Here is a 17,609-nt window from a genome sequence, read left to right as displayed (position 1 = left end):
GACTGTTACTACAACTTATGTACACTTATGTGATATATTTTTCACTGTATACTATAGGAATAGTCTGTGTTCTCCGTTGCTTCCTTGTTCTTTGAGGGTTATAAAAAACCCTTGTTGCTCTGTCATTTCTTGATACAGGATATTTTTTCATTGCTCTATCTGCTCTTGGGAATTCAGCTAAAACATCAGATTCCCTTTCATTCAATAGAGAAAGCACAGTACTGTAGAATGATATACTCATGGCCACATACAGGGGAACTACTGTAATTGCAATAATTCTCAGCATTTGGCTGGGTAGCAGCTGTAGCTCGATATTCTACACTGTTTCATCTTTAACCAGCAGGTGTCACAGTGGTTAAAGACATTGGTTTATGATCAATAACAGAAACCCTGATATTTGCCATCCACAGGCTCTTGAATTTATTCAGAAAAATAGTTTTTTTGTCTGAAACATTAAAATTAAACAGGTTTGTTTCTTTGGCATAAAAGTGTTTGTAATTTGACACAATTTTAGAATATAAATAATTTCAAATAGAAACGATTAGATTAGAAATTGCTAGCGAAATTGTCTACCTGTAAATATAACCAGAATGAGTATGAGTATAGTGCAGTCAATCTGAGTATTTTTAAGTAAAGTTTTCCCTAATGTCATTCCAAATATAGGTATGCATTTATGTATGGGAAGTAATTCTTAGGCCCTGGAACCTGCGGAGTGAGACTTTGTTTCACTTTTGATAGGATGGTTTATCTGTAATCCATTACTATGATGCAGGAGGTGGACAAAATATTAAAAACACCACATGAAAAATTACTTAGAAGTGACTAAATTACAATTATAGCAGTCGATGCCTGAACTATGGCTGCCACGAAAACCACAGAATTATTTAATATGTCAAGAGGAACGGTCTCAAAAAACCTGACAGCACACAGACCAACTGAATCAGCAAAGAGGACAAACGGTGACAAATCAGAGCTCAGCGACATAGATGGATGGCCACCACAAAAGCACAGCCTCAAACATCAACACCGAACTGAATCAGCAAAGGAACGTACACTGTCAGCTGGAATTAAGGGCAAGGGGAGCAATCCAAGTCTGCCTGTATCCAAACCTCAGTGTACCAAGCACAAAACCTGAATCTTTTAGCAATGGAGTTGTCACCATTTCTGTTACATCCATTTGGGATTATATCTGATTAAAGATAACTGGTGGGAAGTCCATAAGGGTACAGTATGCACAACCATTTCAGGCCATGAACTCCTTTGATTGTGTGACTTCAGGGACAGGAACTGTTCCATCATGATGATTAAATAGTTATATTTTAGTGGTTTCATGAGCACAAAAATACCTTCTACCAACTCCCAAGTCACCACATCTCAAACTCATTGAAACTACTTGAGAATAACAGTGTGCAAAGGGCTCGGCAGGTCAGTGCCTGTGATCAGTAGCTCAAATTCCATGATGAGTGACCGAAAACTTGTATTATGGCATCACAAGAAAGTCTGAAGCCAAAGGGTGACACTTTACAATAAGGCTACCCATACGAAGAGTTTATGAATGGTTTATAACCTGGTTATTAATTAGGTTGTAACACTTTGTGAATTGTTAGTATACAATTTTAAACAAGGTATAACAGTTTATTAAATTGATTAGTTACTACCATTTACTAGTGGCAAAATGAAGCCTTGTTGCAAAGTGGTACCCACTCCTCGTTATTAAGTCCTTGACATTGTTAACTATTTCCATTATTTTGCTCACTACAGTACACCCCACGTATCTGCAAAATTATGGCATTGTTGTAAAATTTTACTAGCCACTAGATGGCAGCAAATGCCAGCTCTTTTTTTGGTAACTATTTATGGGAAGAACATAAATCGGAAATGTTCGCAACATGACTGTTGTTTGCATTTGATATTTGGTGGTTGTCTTGAATGGATTTGTGGATGAAATGATAACATTTTAAAACTCCAAAAGATAGCCAATTCCTGTTTACAAAGTACAGCCTCAGATGTTAGGTTTAACTGTAAGATACAGCAAATGGGGCAAGAAAAATCCCAGTGTTTTGTTCCTGTCTTTACAGATTGATGTTACTTATTCCTGTTAGCATGTACAATAGCCAATGAGCTTCTCAAAAAACTCCAGCAGAGAAAAAGAGGTTCCCATTGATCTATCTTCATATATATATATATATATATATATATATATATATATATATATACACACGCACACAGACACATACACACACAAATATATATATGAAAGTCCATATTGTACATTTGTATTCCACTGTCTATGATAAACAGGTGCCTGATACAGTGTGAATGTACCAGCGACTGACACATAGGGAAACAAACCCTACACCGCCATTATAAAGGAGGAGGGTGATTATGATATAATTTTTTAAGTGAGAAAAGGACCCAGGGAAGTCTGCTCAAAGCACATTCTCGCCCTGTCAGGTGCTGCGACAAGCTGAGCACCATTAACACTTTTCTTTTTTTTTAGTAAGGTTATAGTTGGCGGCTCCCTGGAAAATGTACTAGGCAATGGTACACCAGTTAGCTCTCAGGTCTTTAAAAGTGCCTCACTGAGCGCGCTCAGTGTGGCGGCACACCAATGGTGCTCTTTGGCACCGTAGCGCTCTCCCCAGTGTATTAAGGGGCAGAGAAATTAGTCCTGTATCAGTGAGCCGTGTAGGGGATGGGTCAGCTGTCGGGAGGCTCGGGGGTTCAAAGAGGGGCTCTCGCATGGCGTGTGGAGGACAGATCCCACATGCAGAGACCACATTTCGGCTTTCCTCTCTAAAGAGGCCTCCCTGGATGGTGCGGTCATGCCCTGAATCTTACACATAACGCTGACATTTAGCTACCTATCTCTAATTCAAAATGACCCATTTAAGCACCACTTTCAAAGGTACTACAGCAGGGCTCTGCCTGACAGCTTAAACTGCCAGTGCTCTTAACCACATCTTATATGATTATTATTGTTGTTCTTGTTTTGTTGCTGTTTTGTACGAAATGTATCAACACAGACCTGAAGCCTTTGATCATGTTGTCATAGGTAAGAACTGTGCATCTTTATCCAAAGGCTAAAATCATTCTCCATTCAGCACTCTCCTACTACGTTTGACAAATATAGACAATAAAAATATATATTCATATATAATTTAATTTCTCCTTATAGGGGCTGTCTGCCAGTGCTTCTTATTAATAGCTTATATCTTTAAAGAAAGCTTATAGTAAGTTTGCCTAGCCAGCGATCAGGGGTCGCAGTTGTTACAGCTGTGTTTTGTGGGAAAGTGAGCAGGCTTAGTCAGCATCACATGAGTCCGTCACAGGGATGAGTGATGCATCCCACCATTTACGTAGCTCCCCCACATCGTTGCTCGTTAAAGTCCTAGAGACAGCTCTATGACAATTAATTGTCCAGTAAAACTGCAGCTTGCAGTTTTCCTTGTTTTGTTTTTTGTACAATCAGCAACTCTGCCGTGTAACGGGACACCTCCCCTAATCGCCTCTCTGGACCCTCACACCTCCCCCCTACTCATGCCAATGTGACTATAGTCAGGCTTTGAAGCAGTACACGGATTCTCCAGCTGCTGATTTTCTAGCAGTGGATTCAAAGGAGTGTGGGGGTGTCGAAGTTCATCACCTCCATACACACTTTACTTGCTGTCGCAGTCCCCCACACGGGGACCTACGACAACAACATGATGTCATTTGGAATGTTTCTTAACTCTTATCAAAGATTTTTTTTCTCCACAACAGGAGTGTTAGAATTGATAATAATACTACTCTGCTGTTAATCACAATAGCTGACAAACATTCCAGGTTTCATCACTTTCAGGCATCGAAACAAAATAATAATAATAATAATTAAAAAATTATCCTTGGCAGGTGACAACCGCCTATGAAGTACAGAGGTTAAGGACGTTCAATTGTGAAATGCAACTTCATGTCTCTGAAAGGAGTGATTTCCTGCCTGCCAGGAAGCTTACTTCTCAGAAAAACGTCACAATTACGGCTTAATAACTGATCACCAAATGACGGGGGGACATCTGCTCCCCTCCTCAGTCAGCGGACTCTAATTTTGCTGAGTAAATTTAAAGCGCAGAAAAGGCTGCCAATCACGCCACATCATCAGTCTCTCATCTTACGGCCTCAAACTCCTCATCTGCTTCTGTGCCTCGTCAATGTCTGGAAATTTTATGGTTCTGTGCTTGGCACACGAAAAAGGTCAAAATAATTCACAGAAGGGAGAGACGGATCATTGGGGAAACTGCCAGGTAAACACTGAGCCAGATGTAAATGATGTAAACAGAGATAATGGTCATGATCTTATCCAACATTTAAATCACTCTCAGAGTATTAGGAAGCATCATCTGAATTAAACACATTTAATCAACTGTGGGACACAAAGCTTAAGTTGGCTGCCCCACATACAATGTGTACAAATACAATGCATGTACTGAATTTGACTAATTTTCAGGTATGTCACATCGATCTTCCAACCCCATAACCAGCACAGGGCACCTTGGACAGAATGCCAGTCATTGCTGGTCACACACTACATCGGCAAATTAGACAGGACAGGAAGAAACCTGCAGGAAACATGCATAATGCAGAGAACATGCAAACTCCACACACAGATGAGGTAGGATTTGAACCCTGAAGGTGTGCAGTAATAGTGATACACACTGAGACACCACACCACCCGGGTATGACACAGAAATATCAAATTAGACTAACATTTCTGAATACAATTTCAGCCTCGTGACACTGTTAGAATGTTCCAGAACAGCTGCTGTACCAAGAGAAAGAAGACAATGCACCCCTGATCAAACTCATTTAGAAACAGTTATATTATGTTATGGAGGAAAGTTCGAAAGTTACAAAGGAAAGTTGGATAACTGACGCATTGAAGGAAATGGCACTGAAATTTTAGAATTATACATTGAAAAAATGGTTGGCAATCCTTACTTATAATCTATTTATGGTTTTCAGAACCAAATACATATTTCATATATAATGAATATTTTACATGAATCTGCTTTCTATGTTTATGACACATTCTTTTGGAGAAATAAGCTTAATGCGAACAGGTATTGCTAAAGATCTAAGATAAGGCATTTTTCTTTTAAGCCTAAATTTAGCATAATTTATACTAGACATTTCCTTTTGGTCATGTTAAGTTAGGAAAACAGTCTCAGTTTAAGAGGTGAATAACAGGTTTTGATACACCAGCACTGACTGAAGAAGAGACCCACACAGCCATATACCTCAGCTTAACAGCCTAATGCCAATTCCCTAACGATCCAATTATGAGTATTGCAATAGAACGTTGTACATGTTGGTTCATTTGCAATATTGTACATCTAAACAGGGTCTCATTAACACAGCTGGTGGATTTCGAAGAGAACTTCCTGAGTTAAGGTTCCTGACCCCATAGAGAAGAATCATTTCTCACTAATCCTTGTGTGTCGAAAAGCGTGCCCCCCAGCCACCATCCAACCCATGGTTATGTATAAATTGACAATTGCTTCAGCGTTCCTCGCGGTAAACCACCATCCAAAAATAATCAAAAGAAAATACATGAACTTTGTGTCCTGTGTGTTAGTATTTGCTGTTCGCGCTTGTGCTGTATGGCTGAGAGAGGGTCTGCCAAGCCCTCATGGACCTCAGGACTGCTAGAAGGCTCTGATGTTGGTCAGGGGCCCTAAACACTCCCACGCTTGCTTCTGCCTTTACCCTGACGGACTGATTAAGCGTGAGGCCCGCTGTACTTCTGTAAGCCTCAACCGCTCATTAGAAAAGAAAGAGAAGCTTCAGTGGATACAAGCAAAAAAGTGCTTCAACAAGAGCAAAAGTGATCTTTACAAGACCTATCATGCAAGGCACATTTGCTCCATCCCTTGTTATTACAAACAAAGGCATCAGAAAGCCAGCATCCAATCCCAAGAGCTTTATCAATTGTGAATCAAAAAGCTCAAGTACTGTGCAATATTTCTTAAGCTACTAAGCTTATTTGCATGCCAATAAATAAAAAAAAATGCAATTAGAATAACTATTCACTAAGAACAAGGATGCACAGGGCTCACTGAAGACCTAGATGGCTATGATACATGAGAAGAGTGGGCTTTCATACTCTTTCCATACTTTTTCATTTTACAGCAAATTGTACAAGTATAACTATGCATGTGATAAAGAAAATCTCGAATCTGGAACCTTTGCTGCAGTGGTGGACATTTCAGGTCCAGGAAGTAAAAATCCAGACCAGGATTTTGTTTAATCCAACCAGTTGAGTACTCTGTGACTGTGAATCTACAGTATATATTCAACTGGTTGGATGAAACAAAATCATGGTCTGGATTTTTACTTTCTGGACCTGAAATGTCCACCTCTGATCTACTGAATGGACTTTTATACTCTCCCGTTTATAATTCACATTTCTTCTCATGTCTCTGGTTCTGGATGCCCTCAGAAATTGCTGGATTTTATGTTGTCCTGATGCTTACAGGCAGCGGCAGATCTATGGCTGTGCCAGACTGACAGATGGACCCATCCATTCAGACTAATAAACGATGAATTCAGATTAATGAACGATTTTCAAAATGTAATTTTTCACAAATTAAATTGAGTGAGGATTGTTTTTGGGAATTAATTGAATTATGTATCAATAATAATAATATTCAGAACTTTTTCTCTTTCATAGGTGACTGACACCACGTCAACTTTCTGTGTTTATGTGTGAGTCCGACACCACATTTGTGGCTGTATTATGGTAATGGCCACCATATTGTAAAAAGTTAAGCCTGATTAAGAAATTGTTCAGTAAGGAGCTTAACTCTGGCCCACCCTGATTTAATACAGGCCCACCCATCGGCGACTTCATCCGCCACCAGCAAACAGTTTCAGGGCTTTGGCATCACACCAAGGTCCGTAGACAACTATCAGGTAAGCGTGTTATGATGTACTTAATCTGCACCATAAGTACAAATCTCTCTGAGAGCACAAACATATGAGATGTGGAATTCAGGAAACATCGCGGAAACGTTCATAAGTTTTTCTGTGGAAACCACCCCTAGCCCCCCACTGTACGACCCTCCACCTCCCAACTTGCCTGGAATACACTGGGGCTCCACTTCGACCAGCCACAGCAGTATTCTTGCAAACTAAAATCAGAATCGAAATAAAATCAGAAGATTACCATTTCACAATGCACATTAGTTTCCTTACATTACTATATTAAAATGGTGTCCGAAATCAGAGACAAGAAGATACGCAATCATTCATTTTCAACTTTTTCAAAAGACAAGGCTATTTTTGCTGTGGTCCATTCAATCGTCGCATAAGGAAGGAATCGTACATTTTCAAAAATTTATGAAATTTCCCCATAAACTAAAGGATGACATTCTTCACCAGTATAAAGGCGTGAGCAGTAAAAAGAAATATACAAACACACAGTGTCAGGGAAGCTACTTTTAAACGGCAACTTTTCAAGCTACTTATGACTAAAAGCAGCTAAGCTACAGCCAAGATGCTGTCTTGTTATAATAGTTAGCTACACTGCAAGCTAGAGAGAAAAGGTAAATAACTGCAGTACATCAAAGCTATTTCATCCTGTAATACTTAACATTTATGTTGTTGGATACTCTTCATAAATAAAAGAGAAGCATTGTGTGAAAATTAGAAGGGTTACAACAAAAAAGAGATTTTGATAATCGGTCGAAGAACCAAAGTGCTCCTATGCATTTAAATGAAATGTAGGCCCTTTATTTTATATGCAAAAATGATCACATGTATAGTACAATGTATAATAAAATTATATAATTTTTATGCCATATTGTTTGGTGTCTAACCTTTTTATCACCATTTCTTAGTTCATTATTGTTACAACATTTTTTTACATTTAAGCTGCTAAAGCACAGACGGATACGAATGCAAACAGCAGCCTTAGCACAAGACGAATAGCGTCTCGCCGGCAATGCTAGCGCTGTTGGGGCAGAAACTGTTATACACTCACGCGGGCGGGGCAAGACTCGTGAGAAGAGTCCAGCTGCAGACGCCTGTAGAGTGGAGCTCCACCGGAAATATGTGATCTCAACTCAGTGATACAGGGAATAAACCCAAACCTTAACCCTAACCGGAGCTCCACGTTACGTCCTTAAAAAACACGTGTTTCCTGTGGAGGTGACGTATTTCCGGTGGAGCTCCACTCTACAGGCGTCTGCAGCTAGACCCTCTTGGCGCTGCCAGTCGCGGGCACGTATTAGCCCTCACGGAAGTGTCGTAAGGTCGACCAGTCGTGAGTAACATAGGTCATGAGTCGACGACCTGTGGTGGTTTTTAATGATGCAGTGTTTTGCCACGCTAAATCGTTATTTGTTAAAAAAAATAATAATCAGCTGTTGAAAAAGCTACAACGTTTTAAAAGTAGCTGTGTCACTAATAAGCTACTGAAAAAAAAGTAAAGTTGTAGTTAGCTACTCCCCAACACTGCAAACAGAGAAAAATATTATAACATTTTGTATACATTCTAACCCCTAGGATATTTACGGTGTATGATAATGAAGGGAAAAGTCATCAGAGCTTGGAAAATTTGGTTCACTTTGCTCTCCCAAAGATTCCCCTTGGCCTCCCCCTAAGTGGGCACTTGATAGTGGTCATGCTCTTCAGATAGAGAGAATTGGTTAGATCATTGTAGCTTAGACCACACACACAAGGTAAATGAAACGGGTACTCAAGGCACACCCTGGACTCTCAGAGCATGGCTACAGCCCCCAGCTGCGTCTGAAAGCTTCTGCGGGTGAAAATACCTGCAGTGCTTAAAGTGGGTCCTGTTTTTCACTCCCACTGATGTGTCACATATCTGCAGTCTTGATAGCTAAAAGCATAAGAGGTGCCATAGTGTGACCTGTGATTTCACAGAGCTGTGGGCACAGCAGGGAGGCAGGGCACAAACTGAGGGCCCTCCACACCCCCCTTAATGACTGTCATTAAAAAAGCCAAAACTTTACATTTAATGCATTTGGGCATTTTCTTCTTAATGAAAACTTCAAAATCGTGAATTATCATTATATGACCATTGTAACGGCTGTACGTGGCAGTATTGCATGATTTAAAGACGAACATATCTTTCAGCTGCATTTACTCTGTCTCCATAGCGATCGGGGGGCAGTGTGTGACTCAGTGGGTCTGTGTCTGTGATTGGAAAGCTGCTGTTTCAAGTCCTGGTCTTAGTAGAATAGTTGCTTCTCCACTGGGTTCTTGGCCATTGAGCAAGGTCCTTAGGTCCCCGGAAAATGCTTTAGGGACTGGCTGACCTTGTGCTCATGATCTATATATTTCTGCATGTCTAATAAAGGAGAGTATAATACGATATGCAGAGACAACTATTCAATTGTACCTGTACTTATGCAAATGACAAATGCATCATTTCTTTTCCGGTTTTATTGTCATGTTTTCCAAGGAGCTGCAGTTACAGTGTAAAGCACTGGGGGTACGATGAATAGCAGTGCAATACAGGACAACACTGTGTCGAACAAAACAGTACAGTATACGTATGACTAAACAATTAAGTAATAAATATGTTCAATGGAAAAACTGACCACAATATAAAATAGAAAATGAAGCACAGGTCTCTTGCTCTCAGCATCCAATCACATTGCGTGATCCTTAGCTGCTTTCATCTGGAACATTTACCTTAAACGGGGCGACAGTACCTCTACCAGTACCAGGAGCAAACACTGGACCGGTCACTGCAACTTCAGATCAGGCACCACTGCAGAGAAAAACCCATAAGTGTCACTACACACAGCAGGTCGGCTTTGCATCTTGGGGAAAAAAAACACAATACAGCGACTGACCAGCAGCCATTAGTATTGTATTCATAATGGAGACTGGATTGGAGAACCAGCATTTAAGAACAACCCCAACCATTACAGCATCACTTTTTATAGTGAAATAGCTTTCTATGAGGTAGTACAGTGGTGCAGTGGTGCAGTGCTTAACACTGTCGCTTCACACCTCTGGGATCAGTGTTTAAGTCTCTGCCTGGTTTCCAAGTGTGTGAAGGTTGCATGTTCTCCCAGCGTCATTGTGGGGTTTCCTCTGGGTGCTCTAATTTCTCCCCCCCCCCTCCACCACACAGCCTAAAAACAGGCGAATGGTGTGTGCAGCCCTGCAATGAGCTGCTGCCCCATCCTGAGTTATTCCCTGCCTTGCACCCATGGGCTCTGGAGCCCCCTCCACAACCCCGAATAGGACAAGCCGTTACAGAAAATGGATGTGTGGTTAGTTTTTTGCTGTTTCGAATCCCACACAACATATATTAATGTTTTCATCAATTTCTCGCACCTCTGCAGGGCTTTATGACAGACCCATATGGAAGCCAGTATATTCCTCTGTGAATTTTAATTTTGTGATCTAAACTGTGATTTTACAACCACACATGCAGAGATTTATTAATGGCCATTATTGTTTTAATAGCCCAATAAAAGGTGCCACAGAATTAAAATTAAGTGAATAAACTCAATACGTCACCTTTATAGCCACTCCAAATATAACAGGGAGTACGGCAAAACAACTTAGTCACAGAAAAAGAATCCTAAATTCTATATATTTGAAAGGCTTTCTATCATGATAAATTCAGGCTCCATATTTTAATAGAATAAAGTTTATACATGTAATGTATTTCACATATGATGTATTATTACCCAGTATCTTATAAAACGCAGAAGTGAAAAGCTGTTTGAAAAAAAAAACCTCCATAAAGCAAAATAAAAGTAATCATGTTAGCTGACAATGATAACAAAATCAAAGAGCTGACAAGGACTCCACAGAGAGATGAGGGCTAGATGGGGGGGGGGGGGGGGGGGGGGCAAACAAAGCGATAAATAACAAGAGATAAATAACGTGCTTGTCGGGATGGAGACACGGCCTGTTGGGAATCGTTGCCTCGCATAAAGCAGCCTGAGCTGTTAAGCTTAGCGCTGCATTCAGGACCTGCTCCATCATCACAGGGAACAGAGAGAACTGGAGTGGGCTGGACCAGGACGCAGCCACCCAGACCTCTGGCCTGTGGAGAACATGGGAGATGCCTGGTTTAGGGTGGCTCGGGTTACACTGTGCTTCAGAATCACCGCTTCGTTGGTTGGCAGCTGGCCTAACTGCACACTGAGCAAATCTGTCACAGGCAACGATCATCTGGCTAATGCGAGGGACTCAGAAGGGCCGATCTGCAGAGCTGTCCGCAGAGAGGAGCAGGAGTGGGAAGGCATGCAGGAGGCGATTCGGGCAAAATCCGATTCTTCATTCTCCTACTATGTATCTATAGGTTGCAGGTCTTTATTTCTGTGCAAAGTACTCAATTAGTGGATATAACCCACAGAAGGCTAGTAGGTGGTGCACCAGTAAAGGCTGTAGTGGACTGGGTTCCAGTATAATTCAGGGTGGCTGTAAATTCTGGGAACTGGGCTTGAGAGGGGGCATGGTACTGTTTAACTCTTTATAGCAGATCTCTTATAGTGCCCCGGGGATTAAACCTGCTTAGGAAGCCAGAGAAGTTTTACCGGTAATATTAATCTCATTTAATAGTTTAAATGGTTTGACAGTCCCTCTGTATATAAATCTTAGGTACAGAAGGAAGCACGTGATGCCCGTTAGTGTAAAGGATGGAGGAAGTACCCACAGACATGTCAGAGCGCCCCCTCCCACCTCGGAGCGCAGTGGCAGGTGTCGAGGCCAACACCCCCTCCAGTGTTCAGGCACTTCTCTAGACTAATGTTGCCCAATCCGGTCCTCAAGAACCCAGAGACAGTGCATGTTTCAGGAGCTGGGAGGGAGCAAAAACATGGGCTAGGACCAGACTGGGAAACACTGCTCTAGACAGCTGGCTACGAACACAAAGCTCTCCCAGTTCTAAAACGGGGCCTAACTGAAGACTAAAGCCCCCAGCGGGACACAGGGGGTGTTAGGTCGTGGTTACCCTCCACCATGGCCATGGTCCGGGATGGTCGAGATGCTGTGCTCATCAGCTGTAGCTGGTGTATGGCTGCTAATATTGTGGCACTCATTGTGCAGTGCATTCTGGGACAGTGGCACCCACCCTGCAGGTATTGCTTCTCATCTCAATCCAGCCAGAGGGGCAGTCACATGGGTCCAGCACAACACGCCTCCCCCCGTTCAAGCACAGGGCCGCATGCACACCTACAGACACGAGGACAGGTGGATGCAGCGAACCCAGCTCATGCACACTAGGGAAGTGCATCTGTATCACTGAGGCCGATGAGATACACATCTTGATGCATTAAAGAAACATATGTAGCAACTACTAATGAAATACGATATTATGCGCACCTATTGCGATGCTGTGTGATTTGACACGATTTGATGCAACACAATGCAATTCAACGTGATACAACGTGATGCAAAATAATATGATGCCACACAATTCAATACGGTACAGATACAGTTTAGAGAGGGCAAATCAATCTAAATATAAACTTATTAGTGAAAAAATATGGGGTGTATATTTGCTGTTCCTTTTAAAAACACATTGGTAGAATTTGTCTAAGTGCATAGTCTTAAAGTCAGAAGAAAATTTATTATCTGAGAATGAAATGATTTAGGTGGCATAGTGGTGCAGTGGTTATCACTGTTGCCTCACACCCCTAGGACCCGGGTTCGAGTCTCCGCCTGGGTTACATGTGTGTGGAGTTTGCATGTTCTCCCCATGTCGTCATGGGGTTTCCTCCGGGTACTCCGGTTTCCCCCCACAGTCTAAAAACATGCTGAGGCTAATTGGATTGCTAAATTTCCCATAGGTGTGCATGTGTGAGTGCATGGTGTGTGAATGTGCCCTGCGATGGGCTGGCCCCCCATCCTGGGTTGTTCCCTGCCTCGTGCCCATTGCTTCCAGGATAGGCTCCGTGACCCAGAAGGGTAAGTGGTTTGGAAGATGGATAGATAGTCAAAGATTATTGGACACATTTATAAGTATTAAAGGCACAATGTCTCAACTAATAATTATATATTCATAAATTGGATTTTGCCAAAGCAAAGATGTTCATCACAAATTATACCCGTTGCACAATTTTTAAATTGGGGCGATCAGATCGTGAACTTCTGTGCCGGTGCACTGATGCGTATCGTTAGTCTTTCCATCCTTAACACAAACACAAAGACATAAAAGACAGTAAAAAAAACTCCGTGACCCTACTGCACGAACAAGGAGAAACCTCACACAGAAATATTTAAAAACTCTACAAACTCATATTCCATTAAGAAGGAGAAACCTCACACAGAAATATGTAAAAAACTCTACAAACTCAGTTGTACTGCATAAACAAGGACAACCCCCCCCACACAAAAATATGTAAAAACTGTACAAACTCAGTTATATTCCATAAAGAAGGAGAAACCTCACACAGAAATATTTAAAAACTCTACAAACTCATATTCCATTAAGAAGGAGAAACCTCACACAGAAATATGTAAAAACTCTACAAACTCATTTGTACTGCATAAACAAGGACAAACCCCCCCACATAAAAATATGTAAAAACTGTACAAACTCATATTCCATAAAGAAAAGAGACCTCACACAGAAATCATTTTAAAACTATACAAACTCAGTCATATTCCATAAAGAAGGAGAAATCTCACACAGAAAGACTGTAGCACTGCAGGAACCCATGGGGCAGTGTGGCGGTATGCTGGACTGACGCCAGGTGTAAATAATAAAAAAAAAAAAGTTGTGTGTATCTCTCCTGCATTGTGTCATAATTACGCATATGTTAATGTTGTGTGTAGTGTGTAATGCTATCTGTTGTAAATAGTGTGGGTGTGTCTGTCACCATGTCCAATACCAGTAAAAACATGTGCAATATGTAAAAATTGTACAAACTCAGTTCTACTCCATAAACAACGACAAACCCTATATAGAAAGACAAATCCTCGATAAAAATATATGAAATTGTGGAGCATGAAAAATTTCTTATTTCCTAAGGGCAACAGGAAGTGGATCAACCTTTGTAGTCTTGAGAAAATCAGGCATCTCAACACCACTGTATGAATGATGCAAGCACAGGATAACTACAGTAATTCATGTACTTAATCTCATATATTATGCAATGGAGACATTATCTTGTATAAAAGCACTGAAATGCTGAACAATTTGCACATGACATTGCACTTTCAGATCTAGATTTTCAGAATCTGTAAATCAGACACACTTGTCAGTCTTAAGGGATTTACCAGTATCAGCTACATCACACACTTAGGCACGACATCGCACCTTCAAATCCAGCCTGTCGAAATCCGATGTACTGCCAGTCGCATCGTTTATGATGTCATGCCACAGCACCAGCTCCCTAACACCCAGTGTGTGTTTGCTCATGCAAATTAGCAGAACATTCTTCCCTGCCACCAGGCCCCTGGTCGACACCGATGGGAGAAAGTAGGAGCTTCGCAGCCCATCTGGCTCAGCTCACAGCATTCTATCCCACTCACTCAAAGCAACATTAGCAGCCATACACACAGCAGGCCAGAGTTGGGGCCACTTTGTACATTTTGGGGGTCCACTGAAAAAGTCTCTTCACTATCAAGTCAGAGGATCGTAGCTAGATAGCTGGTTAGCAGAAAATGTTGCTTCGGCATCTCCTAAACAAGGAGTTTATTTTACATTCAGTGCGCTGGCCGTTTGTGGCCAACAGGAGGCCCCCAAAGCTCAAGGGCCCCAAACAAATGCTTGGTTTGAGTGGTGATGAGCTACTGGTCTAAGAGGCAGAAGTCTAACTCAGCATAGCCTGCAGGACAAGAGCAGATGTTGCTGTGCACTCTGTGGCCCCCATTCTTACAGGGGAGGGAGCAGGCTATTGGCGGGGGGGGGGCGTGGGACAAGGGAAAAGCAGGTTGTCATGCTGGATCGCCCCAGGGTGGGACAGACTCAAGGAGAGCGCCATTCAGTTCTACCGTTTGAGACTGTGTCCTACAGGAACCCTGGGGACGAGAGCGGATATCCAGGAGAAGTCAGCTGGCGCTGTTCAGACAGACAGGCTGGGGGATCAAGCACAAAGACGAGGTATTCATCAAAGGGGCCAGAGCTGCAAGGCAGGCTGGCTGAGAGCTGTAGCGATGCCCAGAAGCAAACCCCTGGGACTGCTGACAGGGTACAAGCAGAGGATCCTCTTCGCATAAACACTCCCCATATGGGAGAGACGGTCCCAGCAGACACACCGGCTGATGGCCTCCTACCTGCATCGCAGGATGGCCCTGTCCAGCCCGGCTGTCACTGGCTGGTCTGGGGACCCACACTCGCACCGCTGTGACAATGCCTGCTACACACCACTGGGGACAAAGCGGGAACACGCAGTGCCCTTGTCAGGAGGAATCTAGGAGCACACGCCATTCCCCAATCCACCTAAAAGTTTGTCCACCAAGAAACCATACGGGCAGGAGCAGGTGTCCCAAATGACGCACGTCCGTCCAGGTTCTCAAGACGGGGTACACAGGACGGAGGGGACATGGTCATCCGTCACGGCAGGCCAACGATGTCAAGTTTGTATGGCACATTCTGCCGGATCTCAACAGATTTAAAAAATTTTGCTTCCCAAATTACATCACAGACCCTTCACCGCCTCCCCGAGAATCAGATCCACAGAGGATGTCAGCACTGATATTACATACTAGGAAAATCATTCCTATTCTGATTTTAGCTCCCACTGGGGGGCAAAATACCATCACTTTAGTTTTGATTATTGACACAAACCTGCCACCACCAAGTGGTTCTAAGTGGGGAAAGGATATTATTTTTAGGTCTATTATTTAAATATGCATACATCTTTTAAATATGCACCTCAAACAAAATGCATTGTAGATTTCAACTATAAATAAGTACAGGTTGGAAAGGAAAAGGTGTTGACAGGTGGAGGCAGACTAAGAATAACAAAAAGAAGTCAACGTATAAGCTGCCTATTATAGAGTTTGATTTTTAAGTATAAGCAGGATGCGGAAAATTAGCTAACAAACAGTTGAATGAAGCAAGAAAAGCAGGATTTAGCTTTATCCCCCCCCACCAAATCTTGCATCTTATCCGCTTCTCGTCTATTTCTGGGCATAATGCATCCGTTTATCTTTATAGCTACCCGCCCCCACAACCGGTCATCCCAATCCCTCTTAACCTTCAAGAAACGCCTCAAGACCCATCTGTTCCAGGAAGCAGCTCATCCAGGCACTGACCTGCTCTCCCTAAGCTTCTCTCTTGTGTATCCTGGGCGCACTTGTTTTTCAACTCTCCTTGTCTTTGATTTGAATAACTCTTATTAGCTTCCTGCTATGTTTTATCTCCCTCTTTGTGGTGTATTGTTGATTCGACGCTAATTCACTTGATGGAATGCATTGTCCGCCTCACTTGATGCTCATCCCGGACAAACTCGAAAACGAAAATAAAAATGTAAATGTGGAATCTCACACATTCATTGAACTCCTTACAGCACCAGAAGGCCGAGCTACTTTCCCGTCTATTTCGGGCTATTCGCTAACGAGGCCGACATCTTGGCTAACCCGTCCCGCAGGTCTCACCTCGGTAGCCGGCCAGACACTCACACACATGGATGGCGACGCACCTGCCTCCATTTCCACAGACTGGTGGTTTTTTTGTAAAAGAAAAAAAGTTGGGCAGACTACGATGGCCAGGTGAAGGAGGGAGTTACGGAGGAAGTGTTACGGAGGTGACACACATGGTTACAGTGTCCACCGACACTGCAGCATTTTCCAGTGCAGTGTTCTTGCCTCACAGATGCTGGCACACTACTATGCAGACACACCAAAGCACGTCCCAATTAGAAAATTCATTACATCGGCCTTCAACCTCTAGAATAAATACTGCATCTGTTTCCTTGTTCTTCGTGCATAATTCCATGTCAGGAAGCCTGCTAAGCTTCTTCCAAAACGGAAAAGCGAGCTGACAGTAAACTCTGAGCTGGCAAGAAGACCAAGGTGTCTTTCAGAAAATCGACTCTAATTTTCGAGGTTGAGCTATCTACAACAGGGCCATGCAAGGACTTTTTGAGGGTGCTTGACTGGTGGCGGGGATGAGGGGTTCCCCCATGGTTAGGACAGTGATCGAAAAGAGGCACTTAAGGCTGCAAAAGGAAGGTGATTTCAATTCTTAAGGCAAAAAGGGTTCAGGTGCACAGCCTTGATCTACAGCTCAGTGTGGCAGTCAGGAGTTGGTTTATGTATGTGACAAAAAAATAAATAATACCTATTGCTTCTAAGAGGAGCAGGGGCGCAGTAACAAAGGTGTTTCTGAGCCCCTCCCCCACCCCCATAACCATTAGATTTTTCAAAAACTATATAAATAGCTAGCGAGTAGAGTCAAGAGATCGCAGGTAGCTAGCTGGTTCACAGAACATGCTGCTTCAGCATCTCCTAAATAAGGAACAATTTTATTTAACATTTTGTGTAGTGACTGATGAACAGTGCAGCGGTCGTGACCTAAAAGGTACATGGTTTGACTGGTGATAAACACAGCGACACCTCTGCAGTCTTATCTATTACCGACAAACCAAATGGAACGTTGCAAGAGAAACTTTGTCTGACGAAGGCCATTG

Source organism: Brienomyrus brachyistius, chromosome 16 (assembly GCF_023856365.1).
Source record: "Brienomyrus brachyistius isolate T26 chromosome 16, BBRACH_0.4, whole genome shotgun sequence".
Taxonomy (NCBI): Eukaryota; Metazoa; Chordata; class Actinopteri; order Osteoglossiformes; family Mormyridae; genus Brienomyrus; species Brienomyrus brachyistius.
The sequence above is the reverse complement of the archived record's forward strand: the minus strand, read 5'-3'. Positions refer to the sequence as shown.